Raw genomic sequence first — 6,901 nt, forward strand, 5'->3', positions numbered from 1 at the left:
CACAGATCACCATAACAAATACAGCAAAAATGAAAAAGTTTGAATTATCGCAAGAATTACTGACATGTGACCAGAGACACAAAATAAGCAAATGTTTGAAAAGTGGTGATGATAGACTTGCCTGACACTGGGTTGCCACAGAACTCCAATTTGTAATAACCAAAATATCCACAAAGCACAATAAGGTGAAGTGCACCAAAATGTGTTATGACCACAGCTTTTTCTTAACTAGCAATTTAAAAAATAAATTTAAAAATTTTAAGAGAGATTCTTCATTTTAATGGAAATTATGACTGCATTTCATCAAGTGGTATGATGTGTTCTTTTGGATTTGAGTAAATATTACATTTAACTGGATTATGTGTATCACTATTTTGAGACAAAATTATGTATGGTATGGCCCAATAAGCATATGCTTGTTAGGTGCACATTGATATAATAAATTTTTTCACCTTTAATTAATTGCATTAGTAGATTTCTTGATTTTAGATGTCTTTACACTCCTGGAGTAAATTCAGCTTGAATCATGGTATATTCTTTGATAAACTGCTCAATTTTTTTGAGTAACAATTATTTAGAATTTTAGATTTAAGTTCTTAAATATATGTATGGTGAGAAGTTGTACTAGCTTATTAAATAAACACCAGCCTCATAAATCTTAACGATTTCTGTGGTTATGTGTGATGGTTTAAATAATAGTATACTTATCTAATTTTTAAACATTATCCTTTTAATGGCATGTCTTACATTAGCTTCCAAATCTCTTCCACAGGTATTATCTACTCAGATTTTCTATTTTTACTTCAGTTAGTTTTGTTACTCAAAAATCACCCAGTTCCTTTTGACTAGAAAATCATTCAACTCCTTTTGGTTTTCAAATTTATTGCCATAGAATTGCAGGTAATATTCTCTCATAGTTCTCTTAATCTCTTCCAAATCTTTTGTTATATTTCCTTTCTTCCATCCAAACTCATTTAGATGGAATCTTTAAAATTTCTTTTACTGCCCCACTCCACACACACACACACACACACGATTTCTAGAACACTATTCCTTAATCCCTGGGTCTTGCTAATCTATAAAAGGGGTACAGTTTGTTCAGTTTAGATTTTTAAGTCATAAAATTGCACACAGGTACAATTATCCTTGATTACCCTTGACCACAAGATGAAGTCTTTGTCTTGATTTTACAAGCCGTACTGTTTAAATAATATATATCTTTAAATACTAGAGTCATTCAACAACCAAGACACACACTGTCAGAGGTGTGTGGGAAATGCTACTGAGGGAAGAAATCTTCCATTTCACATTTATTCAGGGGTATCTGCTTATTAAATGAAATTAAGGATGAAATTAGCAGCAGAATTTAAATCTCTCTCTGTTTTTCCCTTCTATTCTCCCTCTCCCTGCTCCCACACCAAATAACTTAGCTCAAGGCAATTATTGGGTTTTCCATAGCAGAATAAATATATCATCTATTTCAAATTTAAGACTTAAAAATACATAGTCACGACATCATCTTAAATTTACTATGTATCATTTTTTCTTCTTGATATGTTAAGCTCTTCTTTGATTTTTCCTTTAGCTAGGACACTGATTTGAGTATATTTTTCAGACAGAGGATAAAGTGGTATACTCTCTGATCTCTTGAATTTGGGGAAATTTGTCTTTCCATTAGCTGGTTAGACAGATGATATCTTGGCTGGATATATGATTCTTGAACTGTAATCTCTCAGTAATCTATTAAACTAATCCCACTGTTTTCTTGTATCCAGTATTGCAAATGATATGCCCAATACCACAAAGTTGTGATTTTCTTTCCAGGCTATCTAGTGAAAAGCCACTAACATAGACCTTGGTGTATGACTTTGTAAATTAATTCTTTCTTGGTTCACAGGAGGATTTTCCAATGAGCAGACTCAAATCCATTTTTAGCCCAGTCAGTTTTTCTTAATGATGAAATTATTACCACTCTATTTCTTCATTTTTCTCCCTACAGATCTCCTGGTGTTTATATGTATGTTTTTAGAATATTTTCTAAGTTTATTCAGTTCAGTTCAGTTCAGTCGCTCAGTCGTTTCCGATTCTTTGCGACCCCATGAATTGCAGCACGCCAGGCGTCCCCGTTACCTTTTATTTAATAATATTCATCACTGTGTAATTTTACTCTGTATTGTTAGAATTTTCCACCATTTAATCTTCAGGAAAAAAAAATGTGTTTCTCATCAGTGACCACAGGAAGGTTTTTCTGCCATGTGATGTGAACCATAACTACCGATTTATTAAAATTATCTTTTCATTCTCCCACTGATTTGGCCACAAAGGGAGCCATTTATTCTTCCCTCAGTAACTGGGTCTCCTTGTTATTATTCTTTGCTGAAAGATTTATGTCCCAATTGCACTTGTACAGTGATGATATCTTTATCATTGTTCTTTACTAATTGGAGCCACAGTCGAGAGAAGGGCAGAAAGCACACATTTGATATTTGATGGCTGATTTGCAGAGTCACCTCAAGAAATGGGTTCAGCCTTCTTGTAGCTCAGTTTCTCTAAAAATAAAATGAATATAAAATTACATTTATACAGGCTTTTGATCTTATAAAAGTATAAAGTGTCATTAATTAGCATTCTTTAATGCTAGCTTTTGTGACTGTTAAAAATATAATAATACTCTGAACTCCTTTAGTGCCTTTCATCTGAGAATGTTAAAGTGTTTCGTAAACTTTTACTAATTAATCAAGCACCATTGTAAAGGAGGGACAGTATTATTATCTCTACTTAATGGATTGGAAACAGGAGTTCAATAGATTATAGACTAAAGGACAGACTCCAGACAGGACAATTGCAGAAGAAGAGCAAAAGTATCTTTGTCTGGACTTTGTTCTTAAGGACACCCATCCCATTGAAGGGCTTCTCTCTTCATGACAAATAATTATACACTATAAAATTTTTATTTTGCCTTTGAGGCAGAAGAAAATACTTCCCACTCATTCTTCCCCTCTCTTGGATATAACCTTAACCCAAGGGAGAGTAGTAGACATGCTCCTCAGCACTCTGCATCTCAGGGATACAAATTTCTCCAAAGCAGATGGACAGACCATAGACAAGATGCTCACAAATTTCTTCAGCAGTTTTTATAGACACAGCTCATGTAAAAGTTCATTGTAAAGCAACATATATTAATAACATATCATTGTTTAATAATTAAAATGTTTTCATACATTCATTGAGTCAATAAATGTTTATTAAGCATCTCCTACGTGTCACACACTATTCTCGACAATGGGGATACAGCAGTAAATAAAACAGTTGTTACTCCCAAAACACCTTACATTTCACAGGAAATGGAGGTGAAAAGAAATAGTAAGCAAAGAACTACATATATTATAGGAAAATATAAGGAGAAAAGTGGACACTTTCCTGATGGTCCAGTGGCTAAGACTCTGCACTCCCAGTGCAGGGGACCCAGGTTCGATCCCTAGTGAGGGAACGAGACCCCACCTGCCACAACTAAAGAATCCTGCATGCTGCAACGAAAACTGAAGATCCCACGTGCCACCACTAAAACCCAGCACAGCCCAATAAATAAATATTTTTTAAAAAAGAAAGAAAAGTCAAGGTGCAACATATTTATTGTCTTCTCAGTTGCTAATAAAAGATGTTTTTAAAAAAAGAAGAAGAAAAGTGAATTACAGTAGGGAAATGAAGAAAAAGGGAGAGGCCATGCTGTTCTCTATAGATGCCAGGGAGCTGGCATTTAAACAGAGACATAAAGGAAGTAGAGGGGCCAGTCCATGAATAAATGAGGGGAGATTTTTCTGGCAAAAGAAACAAGGGCAAAGGTCCTGAGGAAAGAGTATGTTTGGCACATTCCAAGATCAACAAGAAAGCCAGTGTGGTTGGAGAAAAGCAAACAAGATGAAGAGTGAGATGAGATTAGAGAGGCGGGGGCAAAGTGGAGCTCAGAACAGGCAAAGCCTTATTGGCCATGGGAGGGATTTCCATTTTATTCCAAGTGATCAGTGAAGCAATTGAATGGTTTGGAGCAAAGAAGTGACATGATCTGAGCTATGTGTTTAAAAAGTCACTCTAGCTGCCATATGGAGAAAAGACCACAAGGATGGAAGCAAGATTTTGTTGCAGTACTCTAGACTTGAATCAGACTGTGGCAATGAGACCCCAGAGGAAATATTAAGTAGCTAGACACATGAGTCTTGAATGCAGAGAGGATGGTCAGGTTGGGCACATATATGTGGGCTGGATGAGATCACCAAGCAAACGAAGGTAGCAGGAAGGAAAAGGAGGGCCAGGCTGAGCCTCAGGATGTCACTGTGCATAAGTGGGAAATCAAGGGAGAGCCCACGAAGAAGACTCAAGAGTGAGCAGGGAGATAGACGATGAACCAAGAGAGTGATATCCTGGAGGTCAAGTGGGAAAAAAAAAAAAAAAATATATATATATATATATATATATATGTTTCAAAGAAGAGAGAATCACTAACTGTATGAAATGGTGTTGAGCAAAATAAGGTCTGAAAACTGACTAAACAGTGGAAATACTGGTCTCATTAAAGACCTTTAAAGAAAATTTTCAAGAGAATAATGAGAAGTCAGATGGCAGTAGAATAAGTTTTCTTTACAGAAATCTCTCATATCCGTCTTTCTGACTGAATTCTGAATTGCTGAGGTCTCTTTCTTATCAGAGGAACTTTCTCCAACCCTGAGCAGTTCTGACTTAAACTCCTACTGCTTGTGTTTTCTTGTTGTTTTTTGTTTTTGTTTTTCTATTGGTTAGTAAAATATTATTTTCTATTTAATTCATCATTCATTCAACAAATATTTATTCAATATCTGAAAAGCACTTCCTTGGAGAGCTGTGAAGATTTTCACAGATAGTATTTTAAAATTGCTGGGAGGCGCATACGCTTTCCTGAGCGTTCTGTGAGGAGCGTTGGGCCTGAGACGGGTCTGTTTATTCAGTCCCGGTTCTTTCTCACTACTTGAGACTCACCAGGGAGAAATATGAGTGGGCAAGTGGCATCAGCATTGGGACCTACAAAGCAAGATTGCTCCCAGGTGGATGAACCTGTGGTTGACCAGCAACCCAGTGTTGAGCAACCTCAACAAGAGGAACCACCAGCTGAGATTCAGGATATCACACCTAGAAAGGAGGAAGTACATGGAGAGGATCCAGTGAATTGTGATGAAGAAGAGGAGAAGGATCCCTTTGAAGATTCTGGCCTGGAAGCTGATCTCCAGCAATTGGCTGTGGCAGAGACTGGGAGTGAAGGTGGAGATGGTCCTGATGTCAGGGAGGAGTTTGCATCAAATATAGAGCCTGTTGAAATGCCAGAAGCAGGTGAAGGGCAACCATTTGCTTGAAAGAAGATAAACTGAAACCATCTATGCTGTTCTTATGATGTGTATTTGACTATTAAAGTTCGGTCAATAAAAAAAAAAAAAAAAAAAAAAAAAAATTGCTGGGAGATAATCAATAATCAAGAAAAATCTTATTGTTTTGGTAATATTATTTTTCTGGTGAGATATTTACTCCCATTACATATCTAAACTGCTGCAAGCACAGTTTGTTGCAATAAAGTGGCTACAGAATACTCTTGGGTTAAACAAAATTTGGATGGCAGAAAATCCAGCTACGCTACAAAACTTTTCCCTTTATATGGAACTCAATATAGGCTTGCATGTTATAAAAAGTGTGCTAGATTTTCCAGAAAATGGTCTGGATAAAAGAGAGGCAGAGATGAGACTGACATTTTCTAATAGTACAGGGAATTAGATACTGAGACTGGCCCTTCTGATGAATAAAGTATTTGTAAAGTTTTTCAAAATATATTTTAGCATGCTGGCAAGAAATCAAGAATTCTCTAGGGACCAAATGGAAAGCAAAAGCAAGAACCTGAAAAGGTAAATGGATTTCCACCCTGTCTTAGCTCAGATTCCCTAGAAGTAGAACCTGAGGCCAGAACTTATATACTTGGATATAGTCTCATCTAGAGTCTAGACTTAGTCTGATGCAGGGAGCAGAGATGGCAAGAAAGTTGGGGCATAAACTTTGCGACATTATTGTTCCTCCCGAGGCAAGTGAACCACATATTTGAACCCCTGTATTAGTCAAAGTAACAGTTAGAACAGGACATGGAACAACAGACTGGCTCCAAACTGGGAAAGGAGTACATCAAGGCTACATATTGTCACCCTACTTATTTAACTTATGCAGAGCACCTCATGTAAAATGCTGGGCTGGATGAAGCACAAGCTGGAATCAAGATTTCCGGGAGAAATATAAATAACCTCAGATATGCAGATGACATCACCCTTATGGCAGAAAGCAAAGAGGAACTAAAGAGCCTCTTGATGAAAGTGAAAGAAGAGAGTGAAAATGCTGGCTTAAAACTTAACATTCAAAAAACTAAGATCGATGCAGCTCTGGAGCTGAGGTGTAGGGCAGCCATTTCTCTCTATGAATTGTGGTCTAAAGTCCTGGGTGAGAGACTCATGGATGCAGCACCCTATGAGCAGGTGAAACTGAACTAATGGCAAAGGAGAAAAAGGGTAATAGAACTAAGTTTAGGGGTGTATAGCATTGCCTTCAGATAGAATTACATTCACCAACAGGCCTGTGATTCACAGAAATATAAGAGTGCTGTCATACTGCTGTCTAACATGGTTGACAAGATTAAAGAGTCCATCTTAAAGAGATCAAGCCCTGAGCCTTTGGAGTGGGATCACTGACCCCAAGACCCTAGACTACCATAGAACTAACCCTGCTGCTGCTGCTGCTGCTAAGTTGCTTCAGTCGTGTCCGACTCTGTGCGACCCCAGAGGGAGTATCAAACAGTGAGAACTCACACAAAGGAAACCACTTGAATACAAGACCTGGCATC

The 6,901-nt window shown here is 37.2% G+C and overlaps 1 pseudogene; it reads left to right on the forward strand.

The window, feature by feature from the left end:
• The first annotated feature begins 5,021 nt into the window (after nt 1-5,021).
• Nucleotides 5,022-5,381, forward strand: LOC138987875 (P antigen family member 3 pseudogene; annotated as a pseudogene).
• The last annotated feature ends 1,520 nt before the right edge of the window (nt 5,382-6,901 follow it).

Source organism: Bos mutus, chromosome 5 (assembly GCF_027580195.1).
Source record: "Bos mutus isolate GX-2022 chromosome 5, NWIPB_WYAK_1.1, whole genome shotgun sequence".
Taxonomy (NCBI): Eukaryota; Metazoa; Chordata; class Mammalia; order Artiodactyla; family Bovidae; genus Bos; species Bos mutus.